Source organism: Rhinatrema bivittatum, chromosome 13, assembly GCF_901001135.1.
Source record: "Rhinatrema bivittatum chromosome 13, aRhiBiv1.1, whole genome shotgun sequence".
Classification (NCBI taxonomy): Eukaryota; Metazoa; Chordata; class Amphibia; order Gymnophiona; family Rhinatrematidae; genus Rhinatrema; species Rhinatrema bivittatum.
Window position 1 is genome coordinate 77,879,998 of NC_042627.1, and position 27,468 is coordinate 77,907,465.

General features: G+C 43.5%; 2 protein-coding genes across 3 annotated transcripts in view; one reads left to right on the plus strand and one right to left on the minus strand.

Annotated features, from left to right (window-relative positions):
* The window catches only part of LRRK1 (leucine rich repeat kinase 1), a 195,782-nt gene extending 171,299 nt beyond the window's left edge, over positions 1-24,483 (plus strand). The window contains exons 41-42 of the transcript XR_003852414.1: positions 22,900-22,963; positions 24,123-24,483. The gene's annotated coding sequence lies outside the window, so the exon portion shown is untranslated. The remainder of the gene's footprint in view (positions 1-22,899; positions 22,964-24,122) is intronic.
* Positions 1-27,468, minus strand: part of CHSY1 (chondroitin sulfate synthase 1) — a 100,361-nt gene that overhangs the window by 36,070 nt on the left and 36,823 nt on the right. The gene's annotated exons all lie outside the window — the stretch shown is intronic.

Here is a 27,468-nt window from a genome sequence, read left to right on the forward strand (position 1 = left end):
TGCCTGTTCTTATGCAAGCTGGGCTGACCAATCCAGCAACCTCACTGGAGAAGCTGGTCGGAAAGCTAAGGACCTCTAGATGGGTCTCCACATATATTTCATTGTATTTCATATTGAAATTTAGCTAAGCTCCCGAGTGTCTGCTTTCTAGCATCTGCTCACATCCACATACTGGCCTCTGTACAATGAAAGCCTAACTTGCTTCATGTCCTCGGCTGCTGTCAGATAAGGATGATTCTGCTCGCCAGTGACATCTGCTCAGGAACACACACACGATGCGCACTGCAGTCCATTCTGACTTTGCAGTAACTGCAGCACAAAGAGGTAATTTTAACCAGTAAACAGAGAAGATCTGGAAGCTAGGACAAGCTCTCATTTTTCACACCCCATAGAACTGAATCAGATTCCTTGCTGGGGGAAGAATATGCTCCATGCACTTCTTTTGGTTTTATGCATCCTGCTCAAGAAAACATGAGCCTACAAAAACTTCCGAAATGCATAACCCAAAATATGCAGACCATACATGGCAAAACATCTGATGGTATAAGGTAGCCACTCTCCCAAAGTGATGTTAAAACACGATAAACAGTATTTATAGCCATAGGGTGAGAGATCATCCTAGACTTCATGCAATGGTGAAGCCTAACGATCAGATTCAGGGAGGGAGATGTGCAACTAGCACCAGGACAAAAGCTATCACTATAATGGCTGGGCCAAATAGAAAGGATAGGTTTTTGAGGAGGGGAGGTTGTGAACCAGGGGTCATGGTTCCCAGCCTACTAGAGACCAGTTCAGATTGAGCTGAAAGCCCAAAGCAGCAAGAACATGAGAGAAAATAAAGAATGTGTAGCAGGCTACAATTTGCCCCGGGAGACATTCTATAGATGGCGGCATGAGAAAGTCAGGCATTAAGGGTAAATATGTCATGGTTCCCAGCCTAGTAGAGACCAGTTCCACACATTAAAAAAGGTGGAAAGGCGGCAAAGCGATTACCGGCATGGTTAAAAGGGGAGGTGAAAGAAGCTATTTTAGCCAAAAGATCTTCATTCAAAAATTGGAAGAAGGATCCAACAGAAGAAAATAGGATAATGCATAAACGCTGGCAAGTTAAATGTAAGACATTGATAAGACAGGCTAAAGGAGAATTTGAAAAGAAGTTGGCCGTAGAGGCAAAAACTCACAGTAAAAACTTTTTAAAATATATCCAAAGCAGAAAGCCTGTGAGGGAGTCAGTTGGACCGTTAGATGATCGAGGGGTTAAAGGGGCACTTAGAGAAGATAAGGCCATTGCGGAAAGATTAAATGATTTCTTTGTTCGGTGTTTACTGAAGAGGATGTTGGGGAGGTACCCGTACTGGAGAAGGTTTTTAATGGGTAATGATTCAGAAGGACTGAACCAAATCACGATGAACCTAGAAGATGTGGTAGGCCTGATTGACAAACTGAAGTGTAGTAAATCACCTGGACCGGATGGTATACACCCCAGAGTTCTGAAGGAACTAAAAAATGAAATTTCAGACCTATTAGTAAAACTTTGTAACCTATCATTAAAATCATCCATTGCACCTGAAGACTGGAGGATAGCTAATGTAACCCCAATATTTAAAAAGGGCTCCAGGGGCGATCCGGGAAACTACAGACCGGTTAGCCTGACTTCAGTGCCAGGAAAAATAGTGGAAAGTGTTCTAAACATCAAAATCACAGAACATATAGAAAGACATGGTTTAATGGAACAAAGTCAGCAAGGCTTTACCCAAGGCAAGTCTTGCCTCACAAATCTGCTTCACTTTTTTGAAGGCGTTAATAAACATGTGGATAAAGGTGAACCAGTAGATGTAGTGTACTTGGATTTTCAGAAGGTGTTTGACAAATTTCCTCATGAGAGGCTTCTAGGAAAAGTAAAAAGTCATGGGATAGGAGGCGATGTCCTTTCGTGGATTACAAACTGGTTAAAAGACAGGAAACGGAGAGTAGGATTAAATGGACAATTTTCTCAGTGGAAGGGAGTGGGCAGTGGAGTGCCTCAGGGATCTGTACTGGGACCCGTACTTTTCAATATATTTATAAATGATCTGGAAAGAAATACGAGTGAGAATCAAATTTGCAGATGATACAAAATTGTTCAGAGTAGTTAAATCACAAGCAGATTGTGATAAATTGGAGGAAGACCTTGTGAGACTGGAAAATTGGGCATCGAAATGGCAGATGAAGTTTAATGTAGATAAGTGCAAAGTGATGCATATAGGGAAAAATAACCCTTGCTATAATTACATAATGTTAGGTTCCATATTAGGCGCTACAACCCAAGAAAGATCTAGGCATAGTGGATAACACATTTAAATCTTATTAGCGAGATGTGCCACTAGGCAAATGATACCAGAAACCTGCAAAATCTAAGTGGAAACCACAGAGCACATGAGGGTGGATTAGAAAGTAGTCTGAGCTCTCCAGCCACTCCAGAAGAGCCAAAGCAGAAGCAGGACAACCGCCAGACAGAACACGTCCCAACAAGAACTTTATTAGATATTGTGCAAGGTAAAAGGGTACTAAAAGGTCTTACCTACAGCAGGCAATAGGAATCTTATAGCTTTGATCCTCTGCATTTCTTTAAACATTTTCTCAGCACACACGAGGACACTTATGCGGCACCGATTTCTCTGTAAGAATGTGCCGATGAGCTTTGGATGACTGGGGAGGTAAATCTATTTCCACATCAGCCCCTGCCCGCTCTGGTGCATTAGCGGGGCTCCGTTTTTTCCAGCTCTTGGCTTCTCATGTTGAAAACCGGACTCAGTTTCAGCTACCACCACTTGAAACAGGAAGCAACATCTGGGCCCAAACATGGCGCACCACCTTTAAAAGCACAAGCTCCTTTTTTTGGTTGGGCTGTGCTCCAGTTAGGGGCCAGGATATTTTTCCTCTCCTGCTTCACACCCACTTTTGCAGATATAGAGGTTCATGAAACTAGCCCAAATTACTCCAGCCTAAGCAAGCAATTCTTCAGTAAGGGATCTGACTTTTGGCGACAGTACAACAGACAGTCTAGTAACAAGCCCGGCTTGCTGAGTGGAATTTACATAATTACACATTTAGAATGTGCACAGAGAGGCAGCGAGATGCCTGGGTCATGAGAGAGATGATATAAACTGGGGGCTATGCCCCTCTATTCCATGTTCCAAGAAGGAAGAAAGCCTCAGCTCACCCGGACTCTTGGAAACAGTTTATGACGGGCCCTGCTCCCCAGCTCATCTGGCCACAAAGCTCAATACAGGATAAAAACCTTTGCTCAAACTTGGATCATTTTTTGCCTTGGGGGGAAAACAAAAAGCTATTCTTAAAAAGCGGCATTTCTATGGCCACGCCCCTGCTGTAAGCATGTCCTTTTCCAAGTCCACACAGTCTTCATCCTTCACATGTAGCCAATGCTCGTGTGGGCAAGAATAACAGGGGCTAAGGGGATGCAAAAACAAACCCCAATCTCTCCGTAGTGGAAGAAAAACCAGAACATGCTGATTCAGATTGCTAGCTGAACCAGAAGTGTTTCTTTGCTGCTTTAAAGTTACCTGCGCTACCTCTGCCATTCGGAGAGGGTCGGAGCCACAGTGGTAGTTACCTTCCTGCCATGTCGGCCAGGACTTGTTACTGTCCGGCACTACAGACTGGCTTGGTGGGGGCCACGCAAGAGGAGCCCCTGGGCAGCTGGCTGCGTTTTGGTGTCTTGCTGACGAATATTTTGAGCTCCATCAGCAGCCCTCACAGGGATCGTCAGAAAGGTCCTTCCAACTCCCAGCCAGCAGGAGGTGGGGAAAGGAAGACACCGCAGCACAGCTGGGCAACACAGGCCTTCACCCTGCTTTCAGGAAAACTCCGAAACGCCCCTTCATAATCAATAAGACGACTTTGCCAGAGCCTCAGTAATGTTTTTAAATCACTCACAGCCGGCTGGGCATTGGGTTTAATGGAAGGCTGCACTGATTTGTTTAAGAACATTAGTCAATGAATACTGTAATCACTTATCAGGGGAGGCCATGATTTGTAAACATAAGCTTTAAATTGCAATCCTTCGGTCAAAATATTTAAGTGGTACTGGGAACATATAACTTGGTTACTGCTGTAACGGCAGCAGTGCAGCTCCTGAAGGGACATCACTCGGGGCCTCATTATAACGGTATTATTAGAATCAGTTTCAAGCAGGATAAAAAAAAACGCGATCCTAAAAAAGAGAGATGAGGGAGGTTCTCAAAATCATAGCCACCTATAGCAAATGGTTATCTGGCTCATCACAAAGGAGGTGTGCCGAATCATGCTCTCTCATCCTGCAGGGCGCACACCTATAGCAAATGGTTATCTGGCTCATCACAAAGGAGGTGTGCCGAATCATGCTCTCTCATCCTGCAGGGCACACACCTATAGCAAATGGTTATCTGCCTCATCACAAAGGAGGTGTGCCGAATCAGGCTCTCTCATCCTGCAGGGCCCACACCTATAGCAAATGGTTATCTGCCTCATCACAAAGGAGGTGTGCCGAATCAGGCTTCCTCATCCTGAAGAGCACACACGTGGAGATGGGGACGAGGCAGACTGCTACAGCGGGCAAAACTTCGGAACATAAAAGATGTGCCATTCTGCTCCGACAGGAAAGATCCCAGATCCAATTCCTCATTGCTCACTCCCAGGATTAAGTAGTGGCTTCCCCAAGTCTACCGGGCTAATATTTATGGACTTTTCCCATCCTAGATGCCTTCACCAGCAACAAATTCCACAGCTTAACGATGCAGAGCGGGAAAACAGCTCTCCAATTTCTTTAAAGTTGCTATCTGCTAATTCCATTGAATGTCCCCTACTCCTAGTACTATTTGAAAGGATAAATAGCCATTTTCTGTCCCACCACCTCTCAGCAGCCTCCTCTTCAAGCTGAAGACCACCGAACCTGTTTAGCCTCTCTCCCTGCCCCTTTATCATTCTGATTGTCCTGTTCTATAACTTCTCAAGTTAGAACCTAAGAATTGCCCTGCTGGGTTCAGACCAAGTACCCAGAGGATCCCATAAAGTAGATTTAATTCCTCTCACTCGCTCCCAGGGACAGCAACAGATTCCACAATTTGACAGCGCACAGCGTGAAAAAGTACTTTCTGCAATCTGTCAGCTGCTCGTTTCATGGACAATTATTTAAAAGGGTCAATAAGCGCTTTCTTTTTTGAGATGGGGAGAAAAATAAATGTGCAGTCGTACCAAGGATCTATACAGAGGTTTGAGGATATTCTCGATTTTAGTTTTCCATTCCTTTCCGAATCACTTTGAACATACTATTTGCTGCCACACAACTTATTGTCCACAATGACGCCAAGATCAGTTTCCCAGATGGAAACTCCCAATATGGAATCCTGCACCTCTAAGTTAGGATTTTCTCTTCCTTCGTGTATCATGTTGTACTTGCCCACCCTGAAACTTCATCTGCCATTTAGATACCCGGTTCCCTCATCTTGCAAGGTCCTTCTGCAGTTCCTGATTGAGTGCTTGTGTTTTAACCACTTTGCATATTTGTGAGATATCTGCAAATCTGATTACTTCACGCACTGCTCCCTTTTCCAGGTCATCAATGCATAAGTTGAACACTGGGGCACTTCACTCATCTTTCTCCATTGGGAACACAGACCATGTAAACCTACTTCAGCTGATTTTTCCAAATAAATTGAAAGATAAAATAAATGAGGAAGTAGGTTCCAGTAAATCGAGTATGGCCTCCAACAGAGATTACCTTTGGAAGTTTCTTCCCTTAATCTAAATTACGAAGGCTTCCTAATGCACCCAAGACAACTCGAAGCAAGAGGAAACGATTCCTATTGATGAGAGCTGGAGTTTTACAGCTTGGGGGAAGGGAGGGGTGGTCGCGCTATTTTGGCTGAACTTTCTCTGCAAACGTGTAGTAAAATTTAGAAGAAATGTTAAGTATGTTTTATGAGCCTTCCCAGCTCGTTAAGCTTATAAGTGAGAGGCCCTGACTGGTCTTCCTGCCTCTCCCTGCCAGAGGGCAAACTCCTCTCCTGGAGACCGATTCCAGCAGAGTTGGATTGATTTGTGCTTAATGTCTCATTTGGTATTTATATTACACACACAGCTGGGTTTTGGCTCCTGGCGATTATTTTGGATTTATGGGAAATGAGGATATAGTCCCATTTTTTAAAATATTTTCTCTCTCAAGTTCTTCTTATGCCAGAGAAACATTTTTCTCTTGGGTAGGTTTAGGGTGCGAGAGGGAAAAGCAGTCACGGCAATCTCCACCGGTCTCTGCACACCTCTCCCTCATGGCTGGTCCCATGCCCAAGTAATGAAAGCCAGCATGGGGCCAACGAGCCAGTGCAGCGGCCCCAATGCCTCCTCACGCAGGGCTTTATGTTGCCACAGAAACCTGTGTGAGGGCAGGGTTACTGCCGGGTCACAGGCACCTGAGAGCGCAGTCATTTGAGGCGCTTGTGACCCCAGATGAAGGTTCTGACACCCCATTTGGAGTCCTGACCCACCGTTTGGGAAGCCCTGGGTTGTTCCCTGCTTTGAGCCAGTATGCAAAAGAGACTTCTGGATAACATCATGCACACAGTTACACAGAAAAGGAGAATTATGCCCCGCAGCTTCAAGAACATTTGGCTTAGAATAACCACCTGCAAAAGGTTTTCTCCAACCTGCCCAACTAAAGGGCAGTGTATTACCACATCTGCCTGCAAAGACACTTCTTCCCTGTTTCCTGAAGGAGATAACCAGCTCCTGGAACAGCTCAGCCAAGCAGGGAGCAAAGAATCCCTACTGCTAACTGGAAAGATGAGATAAAACCCCAGCCCGAGGCACAGCCTAGCCCATGAAAGAAAGGGCGGTAATAACGTGTGGAAAATGCAGAGAAGGCATCAGCAGCAGGACCAAAGCAACCAGCTACTGCCTGGATAAGAGGTACTCTACGTCTTCCACTTCCAGCCTCAGCCAGGGTGAGAAACGGCTCAACGTTTGTTATAAACATGGAACCACTAATAGGTGTCTCCCAAGTCCATACTTCACACCCCCTTCCTGGCTGTAACATAACTTGGAAAACCCTGCATCAGAACCAGTCACACAGCATCTCACAGCTGGGCAGCAACTTTCCTTAATGTACAGTTAGCACTAACCAATCAAAATAGGCTTTGGTGCCAATGAAATTCCCATTAGTGTAATTGAACATGCTCAGTTTGGAGAAGAGATATGATAGAGGTGTTTAAAATCATGAGAGGTCTAGAACGGGTAGATGTGAATCTGTTATTTACTCTTTCGGATAATAGAAAGACTAGGGGGCACTCCATGAAGTTAGCATGGGGCACATTTAAAACTAATCGGAGAAAGTTCTTTTTCACTCAATGCACAATTAAACTCTGAAATTTGTTGCCAGGGGATGTGGTTAGTGCTGTTGGGTTTAAAAAAAGGATTGGATAAGTTCTTGGAAGAGAAGTCCATTACATGCTATTAATTAAGTTGACTTAGAGAATAGCCACTGCTATTACTAGCAACGGTAACATGGAATAGATTTAGTTTTGGGGTAATTGCCAGGTTCTTATGGCCTGGATTGGCCACTGTTGGAAACAGGATGCTGGGCTTGATGGACCCTTGGTCTGACCCAGTATGGCTGTTATGTTCTCAGCTATCATCTTCATGTAAACAGCAAGTCTGGTGGGGCATATCAGCATTAAGTTCTAGGACACGGAGAGGAGAGTATGATCCAATAGCTGCATACAGTTAGGTGGCAAGACGTGAGTCAAGCCCAGTCACGTCTCGGCAGCCAACTCTACGACACTTAATGCCCATTTCCTTCCTTCCTCCAGAGGATGAGCACTTTTCCCTGGAGCTCAGCAACATCCAGATACTCCCCTTCCCGTCCCAAAAATCTGTCTAGACTCCATCGCTACACACATCAAGCTCCGATGGGGACACGATTTCAAAGTATTTCACGGCAAGCCAAACCATCAAAGTCTCCAACCTCATACACAAATATGAACCAATTCAAATCTGAAATTTTATTTTTTGTAGGGGGAATGAGTCAAATTCTGACAGATTGGAAGTGGATGCCAGTTGTCTGTGGAAACTCAAGCCAGCAGCTCAGGACTACATGGGCTGGAGGTGGTTTGCCTGCCTTTAGTCTGCAGAAAATACCCCATCTCCCTCCCAAACTGAAAGGGAAGGTGTTACATTCAGCACCTCTGGACCCAAAATGTGGCTCTGGATTGATCGCTGTGTTTGGGGGTCAGGAAAGAATTTTACTGCTGGATAAATGGCTACAGATCCAGAGTTTTCTTTTATCCATACAGAAAGCAGCTACGCGTGCCTTTAAGAAGTCCTGCTCTTCTGTTAATCTCTAACGACGCATCAGCTTTTCCATTCACCTGCGTTGGGACTGATGTTCTTTTTAACTGAAAGAGCAGCTTTTAAGAGGTCAGCAAGAATGAAATGCTAGAGATCGGGACATGGATTTCCAATCAACAGATCCTATCCAAGCCCATGCACTGGGTTTTTTTGGGGTTTTTTTTTTTTTGTTTTTTTTTAATTATACTGCATTGGGAATGGGGGAGGGGGGAGGAAGGGGAAGTCTAACATGTCACTGTGAGCCAAATGAACACCCAAAAGCAAACACTTTCAAATGGAACCTAGAGAACATAAGAAAATGCCATACTGGGTCAGACCAACGGTCCATCAAGCCCAGCATCCTGTTTCCAACAGAGGCCAAACCAGGCCACAAGAACACTAAGAAGATCCCAAGCTTTTGATGTCAGTAATATCAGAGACCATTCCCTAAGTCAACTTGATTAATAGCAGGTAATGGACTTCTCCTCCAAGAACTTATCCGATCCTTTTTTAAACCCAGCTACACTAACTGCACTTACCACATCCTTCAGCAACAAATTACAGAGCTTAATTGTGCTTTGAGTGAAAAAAATATTCTTCAATATGTTTTAAATGTGCTACTTGTTAACTTCATGGCATGCCCTCCTAGTCCTATTATCTGAAAGAGTAAATAACCAATTCAACATTTACCTATTCTAGTCCTCTCATGATCTTAAACACCTCTATCATATCCCCCCTCAGTCGTCTCTTCTCCAAGCTGAAAAGTCCTAACCTCTTTAGCCTTTCCTCATAGGGGAGTTGTTCCATTCCCCTTATCATTTTGGTAGCCCTTCTCTGTACCTTCTCCATCACAATTATATCTTTTTTGAGATGCGGCGACCAGAATTGTACACAGTATTCAAGGTGCGGCCTCATCATGGATCGATACAGAGGCATTATGACATTTTCCGTTTTATTCACCATTCCCTTTCTAATAATTCCCAACATTGTTTGCTTTTTTGACTGCCGCAGCACACAGAGCTGACGATTTCAAGGAAATAGAAGAGTGTGTGGCAAAAGATAAAACATTAAAAAAAAAAAAAGCAAAAAACTAGGAGGTAACCATCCGTCGTGTCCTTTCACCCAAATCTCTCAGGTGCTGAATGGAGTTTGAAGGAGGCGCGAGCAGCTGCTCCAGGCCTCGCAGGGGTTCGATGGTTGTACCGCCAGCCATTCTAGACACAGAAGGCAGCGGCCTGCAGCACTTTGGACACAATCCACAGAACAGAGCCAAAAACCCCTCTTTTTAGGATTCAATTCTGCAACACAGCTCTGGGAAGGGAACGGCATTTTTGGCCCAGCGGTTTCCCTTCCATTTCTTTCTGCTTCCAGCTCCACCTTGGAGCCTTCATTTGCAATTACTAAGGTTATTTCCCCCCACCAGCACTAAGCTTAGCCCGGTCATCGCAGGGACGGTCACACACAGCAGCTCCTTCCTCAGTCCAGGTGTTGCTGGATAATCACAGCATCCCCAACCAGCAGAGTCCTGGCCTGGGAACTGAATCCCAGCTCTCTCCACAGGACAGGGCACAGCACGCAGCAGGGTCTACAAAGCGTTGCATGTCCGTTCCTTCACTGCTGTTTTAACCCACCCGTTCCTCAGGAAATGAAGCTCCTGGCCTGTTCCTCACGTAAAAACAGCCGGGTGGGTCAGAATTTATGGTGTATGATTGAAAACAAGTGAATGGAGAAAGCTGGACGTCCATGGCATTGTGGAACAGTAACCTCTCACTACTCTAAGAAGTGGCCAAAATCTCACAGCACCCCAGATGGTTAACCCACTTCCCTTGCTGGCTGGGCTCGAACTGTGCACACTCGCGTGGTTTAGCATTTGAATTCAGGCCATTATGGCTAGGTTTAAGCTGCAGCACCAGATCTTCCATTTGCCAGTGACAGCAACAGTTGATGCCCATTTTTTTTGCTCAGATGTCGTTTTTATTTATTTATTTAAAGTTTTTATATACAGACATTCATCAATGATATCACATCGGTTCACAGTGTAACCGAAACAGACGCCTGGGGTGGCGCTTTACATCGAACAAATATAATTCGTTTGGGAGGGAGGAGGGCTGGAAGCAGAAAGTGTCTGAAATTCCTGGATTATTATGGAGATTATAGATATTCTAAGCAAGCAGCAGTTTAAGGGAAGCAAGGCTGACTGGTACCAGTGCTGACCGCTACAAGCATAAACACAAACCTCTTTGCAACTTAAACCAAACAAAAAAATGTGTTATTAGTTGCAAGATCAGCATTTACAGTTTTTCAAAGCACCTCCTCTTAGCCACAGTGGTGGGAGTCCATCAGGCCAGACCAACACGTGGAAAGCATGAACATGCCAGCATCACACGCAACCCATGAACACCTGAAGCCCTAAGGAAAGTGATGCTTTAAAAAGCTGTGTCCATAACTGAGGAGCACACTTTTTGTTAAAATACGAAGTTACATAAAACTAAGGTAGGAGCCCAGAAGACCCGAGAATAAGCAGCTAAGAAGTATACAGATTAATACATAATCTAGCTAGTGGTGCTGCTTTAAAAAGCTTCAGTGTCACCACAAATCTTTTGGGTGGGGTCTCTGGTTACTCTCTCCCCCCCCTTTCATGCCACGTGTACCTCCTCTGCCAGCTTCACGCTGCCCTTTGAAAGTGGAGGGCTGGCAGGTCCCACGAGGCTTCAGGGCACTGCCTGGTCAAGCCGTCCAGCAGAGGACACTGCTCCTGCTAGACACAGGCAGGGGGGACGATTGTACTGGGACCGGTGAAGGGAGAGGTTGCTACGGGCTGAAAAAGCACTCCGTACAGACAGACGAGCTAACAAGAGAGAAAAGGCCTTTTATCTATTTCTTCACAGCCACCAAACTAGTCTGGCTTCATCCAGAATTCCCTCAAAGCACCCTCAGAGAGGAAAAGCAATGCCGCTTCATACCCGGGACTCCAGGCGTGAAAAAAGTATTGCAACAGCAAATTTACAGATTCTGTCGGGTCACGTTTCCAAGACTCGCCAAGCTTCATTTTATATAAAACGCAGTCGAAGAACGGCCGCAGGGCCTTTGCATGCAGTGCTGTCACTGCTGGCTTGGCTTTGCCTGAGGATGCGTTTCTCTTTTCCACCCTCATGAGATCTGGTCAGCCTTCGGAAACAGTCAACACATGTTCTTCATTACCTACTTGCTGCTTTGAAGGCTGGCCAAGAAGCCAACAATTGCGAACTAATGTCCAGCCATATTTAAAAATGCTCCTAAGTGGGGAAAAAAAAAAATGTACTTCTCTTGATGAAAGATGCCAGGCTGCACTCATACTGGCATCTGTGATCAAGGGAAGCCAAAAAGGTTTTTTCCAACTTAAGAGCATTTTTAAATATGGTGGGACATGAGATCACCATCGTGTTATTGAGAAACTGGAAGCCAGGAGTAAAAGCAGCCAGGACTTTCATTTTCAAAAAAGGATTGTGTGTAGCTCAGCAAGATGGGATTTATAATGGCCACTGTTGCGTTATGACTGTGGAGAAAATAAAAAAATAGTGAGAATAATGATAAATGAAGATAAAAATTGTTATGGGACTAGGATTACAAAATGGTGCGGTTTTCCTGGAAACTCAGAGCTTTTCCACAGATGTCCCCGTCACAATATTTATGGATAAGTGCGCATGGGTAATCACGTGCTGAAATAAATTATATTTAAAGGATTTGGGGGTATTTCCATATGACAATCAGCTATTTCAGGCAGGCTTTGCAGAGAAACCTAGAAACATGGTCAGCAGACTACACAGCCCATCCACACAATCCCCCTACCTCTCCCTCAGATCTCCTGGGCTTGTCCCATGCCTTCTTCAATTCAGATGCTGCCCTCGACTGCACTAGGAGCCTGATTCATGCCTTCACCACCCTTTCTGTACAGGGATATTTCCTTGTGTTACTCCTCTGTCTATAACCCCTTGTTCCAGAGCCATCTTTCTGTTGAAATGTGTCTGCCTCCCATGCACAAATATCTTGGAGGCATTTAAAAAAAAAGTCTCATAATTTCTCTGTCCCGCCTCTCCATATTTAGATCTCTTATCCCCATATGTTTTTGAATGAAGAGCACTTATTTTAGTAGCCTCCCTCTGGACCGTTCCAACTGGTCTGCAGCTCAACAGCAGCTTAAAATGTGTTTCTGGGTGACTGCAAGAACGGTCACAAATAAGCAGATTCTGGAGTGGCTCCACTTAATGCAGGAGAGAGATTTGCATGCGCATTCATTAGGGATATCCTGAAAACCTGATTGCTAGATGTGCCCTAAGGGCTGGGCTGAGAAGCACTGCAGGGCAATGCCCGAGCAAGAAACTTTTTTCCCCCCAATACTGTGTGAGGAGCTAAGCTCAACGTTTCCCAACCAATGAGCTATGGAAATGGAAAAGCCACCACTGCCTGCTGCTCAGATCCTAGCCAGCACCTGGGCTCTGCTCTCAGCGCCTGGCAGTGACAAGAGATACCCCCCAGTGGCAGCTGTGGGGGCAGACAAAGATCTGAAGCAGCAAGATAGTTAAATTTCTCTGTCATCTGTCCCCTATCTCAATAGTTTCCATGCACAGGAGGGGAGCCTCTTTCAACAAAAAGGAGACTCGTGGGATGAGGGTAGATTTCTTTTCAGAGAGGGAGGTGGATGCGTGGAACGGCCCCCCAGTGCAAGAGGTGGAGACAAAACCAGAATCTGAATTCCAGAAAGCCTGGGATAGACACCGTGGGGGGGGGGGGGGGGGGGGGATCTCTGAGGACGCGATGAGGATTATAACGCTAAATTCATTGGGCAGAACTGGGCAGGCCATAGTCTTTTCTCTGACCGTAGCTGCCAGTCACACAGAAGCCTCTTCTGCTACTGCCCAGGAATACTCAGACGTCTGAGGAGCAGGAAAGTTTTCACAAAAATATATCATGAAGTCATACAAGCAAGGCATCTTCTCTAGACGCACGGCGGCAATTTTATCCTTCCCTTGTTATTTTCTCACTCCCAGAGTAAATTATGGGGCAGACATGGAAACCAAACAGAAGCTGTCAGTACCGGTGGCAAAACCCTTTTATCCTTGAACTGCCACAGTCTCACCAGCTCATCCCCTGGCTCCTAACAATTTTCACACTACTTTCGAAATAATTTTTCAGCTCTACCCCCATCACTAGCTCACCTAGCGGCTTGGCCACTGTTACTGTCCACCAGGTCACTTATGATATTCTGTCCTTAGCTTGTCTTAAGGGGGTCACCAGCTGACCGAGCTCCATGGCTAGTATGGCCAAAGCAAAGGCACCGGCCCCACAGGCTCCCTGCTGTGCACACTTCTGCTCTACTGTTCTCAAGCCATCATAGATTGATTACTATTTAATGTACGTTGTGTGCAGAAAATTTGATTTAATGTGATTCTTCCACAAACCAAGGACCTCTTTCCAATTTACTTTTTTTCCCCCTCCAGCACTGTAATTTTCTTCTCTCCAGATATCGGGCCTTCCCTGTAGCCTGTCCTACATGCAATAAGGCATAGCCCCCAGCCTATGGTGGACACTCCCATGAGACCAGCAGCACACGGCTCACCAGGGCTCCGGCAACTCCACCCTCGTTCGGTCAACAGTAGCCTGCTCTCTTGACCTGGGCTTAGGGTGGCTGTGGTAGAAGCACCTTGAAAAACAGGGCACCCAAGCACCCAACACAGCCTCACCGAGGGACAATCTCGTCAGTGCAGGTGGCACCTGGACCTTCAGTAAAGCTTTTGATACTGCTCCACATAAGAGGATGGTATGAGGGGAGCTCAGAAAGTTGTGAACTGGAGGAACCACCGTTGGGGAAGAAAGGGGTAGGAAATGATCACTGGAGGTTTGGGGGGTGGGGTCTCTGCATTGGAACTTGTTCTCTTGCAGTATCTATTAGTAATATTGCTGGGGAACTAATGAGAAAGTTATGCTCGTTCACAGATATAAAATCTGTAGTAACAAACACTCCAAAGATTTGGAAAATGAGAAGGACTTTAGAAAAATGGTCAAGGGTTTAGAAAGTGAGCTTCAGTGTGAGAAAGTGCAAAACCATGGATTTGGGATGTAAAAATGCATGGATCGGAAAAGCCTGCAGAAAGGTCCAGGAGTACAGGTCACCTCAGGTGACCCAGGCAAACGGTCAGTGCAATAAAGTAACTGGGAAACCAGCTTGTTCTGTGGCATCAACGGAGGAATTTAACAGGAAGAGAGGGGACACTCCCTCTTTACAGGATACTTTTGAGACCCCCCAACTAAGTACTGTGGTCAGTGCTGGAGGCTGTACCTTCATGTGGACGTCGTTCAGAAAAGGAGAACTAAATACCAGGCCTGCAACACACGGGAAGGCGAGGGACGCTTAAGTGATGCGCTTCACTGAAATAAGATGCTCAGAGCCAACAGCTTCTCCCAGGAGGAAAGAGGAGCTCAGGAGACCTGACCAGCATAGACAGAGCATGGGAAGGTAAAAACTGCACCCAGAAATCAAGATTCAAGGACAAAGCTGTGAGAGGAAAACGAGAGTAAACCCTTCTTTACTGAGAGACCTGGAAGAGCAGAGGTCGTGCCAGAATTTAAATATGCTCAGGACAGAGCGTGGTGGTAATGGAAGACCCAGATAAAACATGGAGAGGACATGAGAGTTGGCTCGGTCATATGAAACGTTAAAAAGCCAGAAAGATGATAGTACAAGCCAACGGCACCACAGCGGCCTTGGTGAAATCCCAGTCCTCAGTGAGCCAGGGGAGGCCACCACGCAGATCTCCGTGTTGGTCTCATGGGAACGATGGAGGGAAGCCTGCCAGCTGAGGTGCTGGAGGAAGATGCTGTAGCAGAGTCTGGACAAGCCCTTCGGGAATCCATCCACCAACTGCTGAGTTCCTGTAACTTTTACTCAGCTAGGACCACCCATCTCTTGGGCCTTCAGTCTAAGTGCAAATAAGAGGCACAAGTGAAGACCAGACAAGGAAAAACATTTAATAAATTGTTCACGAGACCGGCTTTCCCATGCAGAAACACACACAGGTCACACACTCCAAAATCCACTTAATTACTATGCAAGAGTGGTATGCTGGGTAGGACATTCCAGCACTACTACTGTTAAGGGAATTATTGTTTACACATCCACAGAAGAGATGCACCAGCCTCTCAACGTGTAACGTACAGGGAGCTTGTCAAGCCTCCCTCTTCACAATTTTCTTAAATCACAGTTTAATGATAGCATCAAATGGTGTGTGGAGAAACTGTTAATCTGAATGCTTTGATCACACGCCGCATGCTCTGTCATTAGATGTCTCTCTCCTTAATGAGAGGCAAAATAACCCTCTCGGAGGTGCAGACTAATCATTTATCTGGAAGAAACCCAGAACTAGAGGATCCTGAGCACAGCCAGCAGCAAATGTTTCGCAGATTCCCACAGATACATGTCAGAGTGACGAAGACCCCGATTCAATCCCCTGCCTGTTTCTTTGATCTTCAGTACATGACTTTCAGGAAAGAAATCTTTATCTCAAGTACTACCTGAAGGACCTTCCCCCAATTTATTTTTTTTTTTTTAACTCAATCTCAGCACACAGCTCCGCCCCCACTCATCACAAAGACCGATCAGATACAATTACAAAGGATCTCTATATGCCCCTCCGGTCAAAACCTCACTAAGAAAACGAGCAATCTCCACAGCCGGGCCCACCCTCTGGAACTCAATGCCTCCGGAACTGACAAGAAACATGTCATCAAACCTTCAACACCCACCTAAAAACATGGCTTTTCCGACAAGCCTTCCCGGAATCTCAAGAACACTCGGACACCGGTCAAAGGGCATAACAGCTAACTACAAGACCCATGATCACTCGCACTTCCCTTAGGGACCAATTACGACTGATTTGGACAATTCTTATGTCATCAAAGAACCCCGGGTAGATGCATCAAGTCATGACACGCCCATTAACATTGTTCGCTGTTACATGTAATTTTCAGATTTGTTCCTTTTAATTCTTTGGTTACGTCCAGCTATCCTGTTATGTTTATTAACGTTGTTCGATTCATTCAGTTACAACTTCTTAACAGTTACGTTCTATTGTTCGGACACCTTGTTATAATGTAACGCCTTAGCCGCGCCTGTTCTGTTATAATGGAAACCGATCTGATTTGATATTTGTATCAAGAATGTCGGTATACAAAAATTCTAAATAAATAAATGTAAAGCTGCAGGGCACTACTGGCAGGTGATCCCACCCTGGAGGAGGACAGTGACGAGTGCCTGCTGCCACACCCTGCTCCCACGTCATTTCGAGATTCCTCCCCATGCTCAACCCTTCAGTGTAGGAACACCGTAAACACGATTTCTTGCGCAGTGCTGTGTATACTCATGGGTAACAAAGTGCCTGCAATGGAACTAATAAGGCAGGTGATATCTGAACAGATTTCTGTTACGTATTTATTTAGAAAAAAAAAATACTCACCTGCTCTTATCCTCAATTCAAGACCCAAGTAGAACATTCATAACCTACAGTATAGCAGGAAAGATGACAATTCTAAAAGAAACCATGCCTAAGCTGCTCCGGGATACCGGGATGAACAGGCAGGAGTGAGGTCTTAAATCAATGCCTCCTCTGCCATAGTTAAGCAGACAATGGAGCCTCCTGAAGTCACCCCTTTATAGTGAAGAATGCACAATTTCCTGAAAGAAAGAATCACAATTCTTACAACTCAGGAAAAACAAGATGCTGGCACAGTTTTGCACAAAGCTACCAAACCACCAGACTGCCAGCTGTTGGCAATACAGAAGGTGCCCTCCCCATAGCTCAGAAATAACAGGGTTAACTGCTAGGACAGTGGGTCAGAGGAGCTGTGGGCCATCATGCTTTCAATAAGGAACATTCCACCAAGGTCCCGAGAGAGAGAGAGAATGATAAGTTAACAGGAAATCTGTTATGATGCCAATTCAAAAAAGCTTGGAACAGATCGAGGACAGCAGTAGGAAGAGTGCTGGGAGGTTGCAGTAAGTTCACTGTCCACTCATTTCAGAAGCAGAGACAAGGGGATCACGGGGCAGGGACAGGAAAAACAACCTAATGGTACTGAAGAATATGCTCGAGCTGGGTTGGTACCAGCAGGCTGCAACCCCCCCAGAAACTAACCAGGTCAATGATGGCTGTTACTGTCCAGAACATGATCAAGGAGGCATGACCCAGCAACCCCACAGGCTCTGAGGTAGTCAGGCTGGCATGAGCAGGCTACAACTGGGAAGATGCCAACAGCTTGGTGGTGGCCTGAAACTGTCTAGCCAGGTCATGGAACCTTAGCCCTTTTAGATTACAAAGCTTGAAAGGGAGACGCTGATCTATGGGAAATCGTATGCCCATCCACCCAGGACGGCAGAGGAGCAAAGAGGAAGAAAATACAACGCAAGAACCTACAAATAGTCAGCTTTTTATGGCTGGTAGCTAGGATATTGCCTCAGCAGCACAGACTGCATGGGTTGGTTGGTCTTTCCCTGCCATCATCTACCAAGTAAAGTCAGATTAGCACATGCTGGATTCACTTCTGTCCCTTGGGGGCCAATCAGAACGGTGTGTTCTGATTGGCTATCAAAGTGCACTTAGATGTAGATGAAATTTCAACAGCTAGGAAAAAAAAAAAGCCTCCTGACACTATGCTGAACTTTTCTTTCAAGTCAATACTGCTCCTCTGCAACCACAATGCAAAAAAAAGAGTCAAACAAAAAAAAAATCATTCTAATAAATGCACAACTGGTGCATGGTTTGACAAAAATCATCCTCAGGCAATTCCTTGGTTTACCATGCCATGGTGGTTTTTCTTTTTTCAGATTGTTTGGATCACTTAGTGGTTAACTGTATCAACAAAAGGTCTTCCAAGCAAACAAAACAAAATAAGTCTGAACCACTAAGAGCTATCTAATGTAAGGCCCTGAGCACTGCATGTTTTCTTCCTGGAGCCATCTTGCTAATCACTATGCTGATTATGACCAGTTGATAGCAATTCGGTTTTGAATCCGATGTTTTGGTTTGCACTCTCAGACACGGGTGCCTCGTGTACAGGCAGAGTTTCATCACAGATATAAGCAGGACTGTGACTACCATAGTGCACAGCAAGTTCGAAAAGCCAGGAGCGCCCAATCTCCTCCCAGAAACCGGGCAACTTGAAAGGTTGTTTTGGCTATGATCCAAGCGTAGAGACAGAGCTATGAACAGAGACATGTCCCTCCTTGGCCTTCTGATAGACTGAGAGCCTGTAACCTCTCACCTGAGCCCTTTAGGGATGCTAAGTTATGAGCATTGCTAAAGCACATTCACAAATATGCTTTTAAAAAAATATATAAGCAAACAATTAAAAAAAAACAACTCTGCAATAGCAGAATACTGGTTGCCAAGATGGCAGAGTGCAACAAAACTTAGATATCACGTTTCAAGAGGAACACGGCTCACACTACCTCCAACACAAGCTATCCCTGCGAAACCACTTCCTCAATGCTACGGAGGCACAAACGAGTCCTGCGGATGCTGCTAGCATCGCCACATTTTTTCTGGATTGGGGACCTCTTCAACCTGTACTGATTTCTTCACCATAGACCTTGTTTAAGGTTATGTGGCCTTTACTTTTGTAGGCTTTTATTTCCCTCACGTCATGGTGCTCTATAAATAGGAACAAAGTCCCTTAGAACTTAAATTCTCAGCATTCATTCATCCAGAAGCAGAAACATGCAAACATAAGGGACAGACGTCACTTGGCATTTTTAGATAATAGAAATGATCACCAGAAACCCAAGTGTCAGGTCTGCCTATGTGAGCTTTCCATTTCTCTCTTCTATTGTGTGACAGCTTGTTACAGCAGATGTGGCTCAACAGGTAGAACAGGAGGCACGAGGCTAGCCTTTCATAAGAAAGCTTCACGCTAACACAATTTAAATTGACATCTTTCATCAAAATATGCATTCAGATTTCTTCCCACTCAACTCACCTCCATTTGTTCTACTCCTCTCCAGTCTCACCACAGGTCCAACGTAATAAGAAAGGAATAGAAAGTGTGAGTTATATTTCAGTGCACATTTTAACGTGCTCACAAAAAAAAAAAAAAAAAAGTGAACTCATGATGCAGTGATCCAGTGAAATTTTTAGAAAAAAAAGAGCCGGGCTTTTCCCAGCATATCTAAACTCAATAGAGCTGCCAAACGTCTAAATGTCGTTTTCACTACAGGAAACACTCCTCAGATGAACTATTCAAATTGTTTCCAAATCTTGGATAGACCACTCTATTATTTAGAAAGAAAAAGCAGCTTTTCAGTTCATAAGAACTCTCAGTGAGAAATATTAAGAAGAGTAATAGAAAGACCCAGTCTTAAACAACTTTCTAGGCCACACCGTGGGGTGACTGGCACAGATCAGGAACGCCACTCTAGATCTTGCTCTGTATGAGGCTGCCCCTTGACAAACTCCCTTTCTATACTAGAAATTGTCTTTCTTGGTTTCCTTCTGACTTGACTCTTTAGAAAGCAAAATTGCTACTTGGTGAAAAAATGCAAGTCCTTTTCAAAATTTCTCTCGCGGCAAAGCTGCTGCAAACTATAAATCTGCTGTTGCTTTGCAAAAATTGGCCAAAGCAACTATTTAAAACTGTTAAAAAAATCTGACATAAAAATCGAGGCCAATGATAGAGACAGATACCCATAATGTGACTGCTGATAATTTTTCCTCAAAGTTTTATTCAAAATAGATTTGCAAACTCTGCACAAGATGAACTGGAATTTGAGGGTTTGGATTTATCAAATGCTCACTTTTCGCTTGAGAGCAGACCCCTATCTCTGTACAGAGCCCCCAAACCTGTAATGACAATGCTAGGAGTCCATAGCAACCAGTTCATCCCTTGATCATCTCTCCTCTCATTTGATAGAAAAGAAAGAACCGCACCTCTGACTAACCTCCCCCTTTTAAAGAGGCAAGAGTCCAGCCCCCTTTATAAAAAAAAAAGGGGGGAGGGGAGGGGAGGACTAGATCCTGCTATAGAGGCTCTTTATAGGCTTATTTGTAATTTACCATCTCTCTCTGAAGTACTTAACACAAAAAAGTGGCCTTTCAACAACTGTTCAATATTTTCCGTAAGACAAGTACTGAGCAGGTGGAGCACAGCACTGAGGATAGTAAATGAAAGATGAAAGCTCATGGGAAGGGAAGCTGCACTGGTGATTTGTTAGACACGAGTGCACCAATCACTCACGTCTTCTGAAATGCGTTTGATTTAGGGGGATGGTGGTTTTTTTTGTTGTTTTAATGGTTTACACCTTCTCTCCTTCAGACCAAATAAAGTAAATGGGATTTTGATCGTTCTGCTATATGGCCCACGTTTTGTGGGCTCCCCAGAGCTCTGTTTTGGCCCCCACACTGGCGTCACCAACAACCCTTACTGAAACTCATGACCTTAGTTTTTTATTCACAGATGAAGTCCAAGTGGTGGCTTATTTAGACCCGACAGAACCACAGTCCTCAAGAGCCACAAACGGGCCTGGTTTTCAGTACATGCACCACCTCCACTCTCACATATATTCATTATGGATATCCCGAAAACCAGGCCCGTTTGTGACTCTTGAGGACCAAAGTGGGCCACCCCTGCCATAGAACGCGATCTTGGATGAACTGTCTGACCGATCATAAACTTCAACCAAACCCACAAAATCGGAGGCCCTGTGGGTTGGGTGGACATTATTAAAAAAAAAAGGAGTCAATAACTCTCCCTGGAGTTAAACTGGTCTCTAAATTATCAATATCTGATCAAGTCTCTTCTAGTCATACTTTTTTTTTTGGTTAATTTTGCATCAATTGCAGAATGTGCTGAACAGAAAAGATTTGGAAGAAGTTGCGATTTAAAATCAAGACATTTACAAGGACTCATGCACCTCCTTAAATCAGGGTTGCACATCAAAGAACATACAACTACTTCAAAGCACAGGAGCAAAACCTTTTTTGAAGCAAGAAATGATCGTGTTATGCTGTTTAGCGGTCTTCACTGGCTCCTGTGATTAACATTAAGTTTAAGATCACCACTGCTTTTCAACGTATTGTTGCGGGTGTCAACAATATCTCACTAACTTGGTTTTTCTTTGTTCACTTCCATCACCACCACTGGAATTACTCACTGTGCCTTCTAATCTGATAGTAGCTGAAGGGATAAAGCTGTGCTGCTTTTAGTTATCTGGCTAAAGGAATAATCCCAGCTTTTTCCACAAGTGTCTGCATCCTAAACCCTTTCACTCAATGTACAGACTGTGCTAAATTCTGTTGAAATGGTAGTTCTGTCTTAGTTATGTATGAAAGATAATATAACTCTCTATGGCATTACTACTACTCAACTTTAAGACTAGTGGGGTGAGGGGAGGGAAGGAGAAGAGCCCAAGTCTGAGACATTTCTCCTACACCATCCACAATCAGAAAGACCAATTAACAGAAATGGTTAGTCAGAGGCCAAAACAGACTAAAAATAAAGTCACATTTCAAGGTTAGTACACATGCTAATTCAACAGATCAACATAGACGGCCAATTCCTCCTGCCAAACATGATTGTAACAAAGCAAGTGCACATTTTTTATTTTTTAAAGTGAATGCAAGTACAAAAAAAAAAGGGTGAAAAATCAAGAGACAAAGCAATGAAAGCAAGACTAGAATCAATATTGTGGGCAATTTTGCGATGACAGCTGTGGAAAGACATTGATGTATTTTACAAGGCTCATAGGCCTGCGTGTTGTATAGCAGAACCTCAGGCTGGGGCAGTTAGTTTAAATTCAGTTAAATGTTTAGGATGTTTTTCACACACACCACGCCTCACATGCCATTCTAAGCTGACATTTTCCTAGAAAAACAGAAGCAGAGACTCTTAATACTTTCTTGCCACACGGCTTTTGTAACGATGGTGGTAGAAAGATTGGGTGTGGAAGTGGTGCATTTTTTTCTCTCCAACACAACAGAGGTAAGTTTCATTAAAGGTCAGGATTCATTAGACTTGTATCTGCCACATATTCTTCTAACGTTTGTCAACACCTATTGCAGCTTTTTGCCTCCTACCTCATTACCTATTGCTTGAGTCTAGTTGTCCCAGAACGGATGGATCCCTTTACCCATATCCATACCTTCAACGATTTCTAACAGATTAGTAAAGCAGGACTTTCCTTAGCTAAATCAATGCTGGCTCTTCATGTTTACCCATTTGTCCTATAATTGTTCTTAATAGCTTCTACTATTTTGCACAGCATAGATGTCAGGCTCACTGGTTTGTAATTTCCTAGATCACCCGGAAGCTCTTTTCAAACATAAGCATTACATTGGCTACATGCCAGCCTTCAGAGACAGTGGAGGATTTTAATTCTAGGTTACAAATTACCATATCAGGTTTGCAATTTCATATCAGAGTTCCTTCAAAATGTTGAAGTGAATAGCATCAGGCCCTGGTGATCTGCTACTATTTAGCTTAGCTATTTGCTCTAACACTTGCTCCAATTTCTTCCAGATTGCCTACAAAGAATGAGCAGATCTCCACAACAGAACCAGAATCCTCTGCAACAAAGACCGAAGTAAAGAACTCATTTTTTCAGTTATAGCATTACCCTCCCTAAGCATCTTTACTCTTAAAAATCTAACAGCAAAATTGACACTCACTGGCTTCTTGCCTGTGATGTACTTTAAAAAAATAAATAAAATTAAGCCTCTTTCCTAAGTTAAGAACATAAGAGTTTTAAGACCCTGTTGTAATGTAACTTTTGTTCTCCTTGCACTTGTTTTTCGTTTCTTGTTCTCACCCCTTGTTTTATGTAAACCGGCATGATGTGGTTTCTAATCATGAATGCCGGTATAGAAAAACGCTAAATAAATAAATAAATAAAATAAATAAGAGCATGCCATACTGGGTCAGACCAAGGGTCCATGAAGCCCAGTATCCTGTTTCCAACAGTGGCCAATCCAGGCCACAAGTACCCAAAAACTAAGTCTATTCCATGTAACCATTGCTAATGGCAGCAGTGGCTACGTTCTAAGTCAACTCCTCAAATCCCTTCATATGGTCATTTTAGTTGATACCTACCATACATAGTTTTACTATTTTATAGCTTCCAGTTTTGTATCTGCTGTTAAATTTAAGAAAATCTCCAAAGACCATATAAATACCAGGTCTGATTCTTTCTATATTATTTACACAGAAATGCTTTATCCCAAACTTTTCTTCATTTTCTATTTTTTGGGAGTCAGTGGGTGGATGCTTTGGGTTTTCATTTCTGATTGGAGAGCAAATTGTGTGTTGTGAAAGTTGAGAGGTCTGCAAACACTCTAGTAAAGTCCCAAAAATGAGAAGGTTTTCAATCCAAGTTACAGCGAGTGCGTAACTAATAAATCAAAGGGCAGCTCTATCCCCTGACACGAGACCGTGTTTTGCTGGAGGAACAAATAAGCATGTCTAAAAAGAAATCAATACACAAATAGTTAATACGGTACAAATGGTTAATATAGTGCAAACTGCAAAGATAAGGGTAAAACAGCAAAGGGTTTTACGTGCCCTAAATGAAAAGCAGTTATAACCTTGCAATTCAACTTGTTTTAATATATATAATATAGAAAGTATGCTTATTTGTATACGCTGTTTGCTTACAATTCCCCTTTCATTGTCGTCATTTTTGTCTATTTTTCATGTGCTCACAGAATATTTTTTTGTTATAACTGCTTTTCTATTTGATATTTTAGTGCGTTTTGCGCTCCTTCCACATTTCATTTCTGATTGAACAGACCACGTCCTCAATAAAATGGAGACATTTTCAAACGCATCCAGTACCACTTTTGCATAGTCTAGCAGGAAATTTCCTTCTGGTCTCTCCAGCTCAAGAAGATCCTATGGCAGCTGCTACTGTGCTTGAAATTTCGTCATGTATTTCTTGCATTTCTATCGTTCCTCGTGACCTTAGGTATGCCAGCTCATCCTCTGTTGCATCAGGTACAAACTTGATTATAACTAAGCCCCTCTGGGGACAGGAAAATACCTACAGTAACTCACCCTGAACTACCAAGGAAAAGGCAGGCACTAAATCCAAATAAAACAGGTCTTCCTTGTTTGGGTGGCTTTATTTCCAGAAGCTCTCTCCACCGTTCAGAGACTGAATGTAGGAAAATAGGACATCGTGCGAGGGTTCCTTGGTTTAATCTTGAGTTGAAAAGTAAAAAGATCCATGCGCCATACCAAGGTACAGCCTTTTGTAATAACAATGGCCTGTCTAAAGGCCTTACAAAACTAAGCTGCCCGAAATCTAAAATCTACGAGGATCATCATCTTGAAGACCGTCAGATAAAACACTGCTCACTGTGCAAGTCTAAAACTTGGGAAGAATTTATGAGTTTAGTGACCGACTTCCCCCTGAAGCGAGTAGAACATCCCCAAAACACACAGCGATGGGGAACAAGGACCTTTATTTATTTAAAAGTATTTATATACCGTTTTTAAAGTGTACGTTTTATCAAAACTGTTTACAAAAATATAACAGATTAGAAAATAAATTAAAAAATAGGTATATAAACAATAGAACAAAGAATGTATATTTAAAAATAAAGGTCTTAATAGAAAGAAGAGGTTGTGCCATCAAACGCCCTATGTAAGTAAGGGGGGTGAGTAAGTAATTGATTTTGTAATGTTATAATGGGTCGCAGAGGAAATAGTGCTATAAGGGGGGGGGGGGGGGAAGAGGGGTTGCGTGATTATTATTGTGCATTTGATGAAGTATTGAATGCTAATTGAAACAGATATGTTTTCAGAGAATTTTTTTTTTTTAAATTGAAATGGATTACTTAATAAATGGAATGGATTCGGTAAAGAATTCCAGAGGGAGGGTCCAGCTACAGAGAACGCTCTCCTTCTGGTAAGGTCTAGTCTTGCCAGTTGTGGTGATGGGATGTCTAATAGATTGTGTGTTAATGATCTTAAATGTCGAGCAGGTTTATAGATACCCAACATAGAGCAGAGCCAAGTGGAGGAAGAATTGGGTATTAAACCATGAATGACAGTAAGTACTTTATCATTTATTCTGTATTTTATGGGTAGCCAGTGAAGGGATTGCAAAGTTTGTGTGATAGGATGCGGGCTGCGCTGTTTTGAATTAGTTGTAGAGGGTGAATTGTGGAGTCAGATAAACCTAGGTAGAGAGCATTGCAATAATCTAGACCAGAGAAGATTAGTGACCGTAGAATAGTTCGGAAATCGTGACGAAAAAGTTGAGGACGGAGATGTTTTAAGAGTTGTAATTTGTAAAATGATTTTCTAGTCAGTGAGATGTGTTTCATTGATAGATCCGTATTTATAACTCCTAAGTTTGTAGCATAATGTGTTATCGGGATCGACACGCCATGTTACCCTAAGTATTTTCAGTAAAGGACTTCACAGTGACACTTAAAAGTTTGGGCTTTCTGGAATATTACATGGGAAAATAGACTTTAAAGCATTTTTTATATCGACTGAGAGAGTCTATATTGTAAATGCATATATAAAAAAAAAAGGAAAGAAGTTGTGTGTTTAAATCATTAGGAACCGTTTCCACTTTGAGGTGCATGAGTATTTAGCCCAGGAGAATGAAGTTTCTCTCATTCTTATCAGCATTTATGTAAAGTATTAGGCTTAATATTGCGTTGGAGAGGAGTGGCTTCTTTGTGTTCATTTATTCATCTCTTCTTTGGATTTTGCTATTGGCCTTCTTGCTGTAAAGGCCATAGACCTGTTGATCTCTGGTTTTTCCCTTTGCTTCTCATTGTCTGTGGCTTTCCTGAAGAAAGCCATTGGGTCTTTATGGGATGACCTCGAAGTGCCCCAATACGAGATTGCAAATATGAGATCTTGCATGTTTGATGTGTAATGTTACTCTCCATCTGGGATCCTTGTATTAGCTTATTGCAGCCTAAACAGCAGCAGCAGTACAGAACATTCGGCTTTATATTTAAAAATGTATTTTAATACCATTGGATACAGATGCTTCAGCTGTTCGAGTCAGATAGATTTTCTTACGGGTCTGTAGACGCCCATCACTATTTATCATTTACAGAGATCAATGATCTAATCATCGTACCAAAGCAACTGGGACATTAAAGACATCCATGCAGATTACACATTTAAAAAATAGTTCTAGAGCAAACTAGTTTGCATTCCTGCTTTAAAAGTGAAGTGAAATTTTTTTTAAATGCCTGCTTCAGGATCGTGGCACTGTAATTCCCTCCTTTAACAGGAGCCAGAGATACCTTTACTTGGCAGGGACTATAATTTAAATAGTCATCCTGTAAACGGCATGTTCAACTGTCCAGCAGTCTGCCAGCGGCTATGATGAAGCTCCTGCTTTATTCTAGCAGGACTGGCGATCTGCCACAGAGCTCTTAGCATAAAAATCCTGGTGAGATTCCCCTGCTATCACTTACTGCTTGATCTTAAGCAAATTTACTTCACCTCCCTTCTAAAATGCGGACAGCAAGAGATATCTTGTGGTGCGGCGCAGCCAGTCACTTGCCTGGATGGGTCTTTTGGAAGTCACGACCATGCCAAAGGGCGTGGCGTTATCAGCCTGGAACAATGCGTCCCAACAACGTGGACCATCATTAACATATGTTCGTTGCATTCCGAGCCTTAATGGCAAAGCTTTACTCATTACACAAGACAATTAAATTTCCATTATACAACCTATGGTCCACAGCAGAATACTTGCAGCCAGTATACAACCAGACAATAAAAGAGGGCAGCAATTGTGATTATTTGGGGTAATTCTCTCTTCACACAACTAGTAAAAAAAAAAAAAAAAGAATCCAATTATATCATAATGTAATAAATGAGAGCAGAAAGACAGCAATCTGCCCAGGTAGGAGAGTGTACAGACTCCCATCTGCTCCAACACCTGCCACTCAGTGCCAGTCTCCACGAGAACGCCATTCACTAACCAAGACCCAACCCTCCTTCCATGTCTTTCCAAATTTTACATAGCCACCAAAATTAGTGAGGCTGCTGTTCAAAACATCCAGACTCCCTATACTCATGTTCAGGCTTTAGTTTAAGCCATAGTTGCTCCAT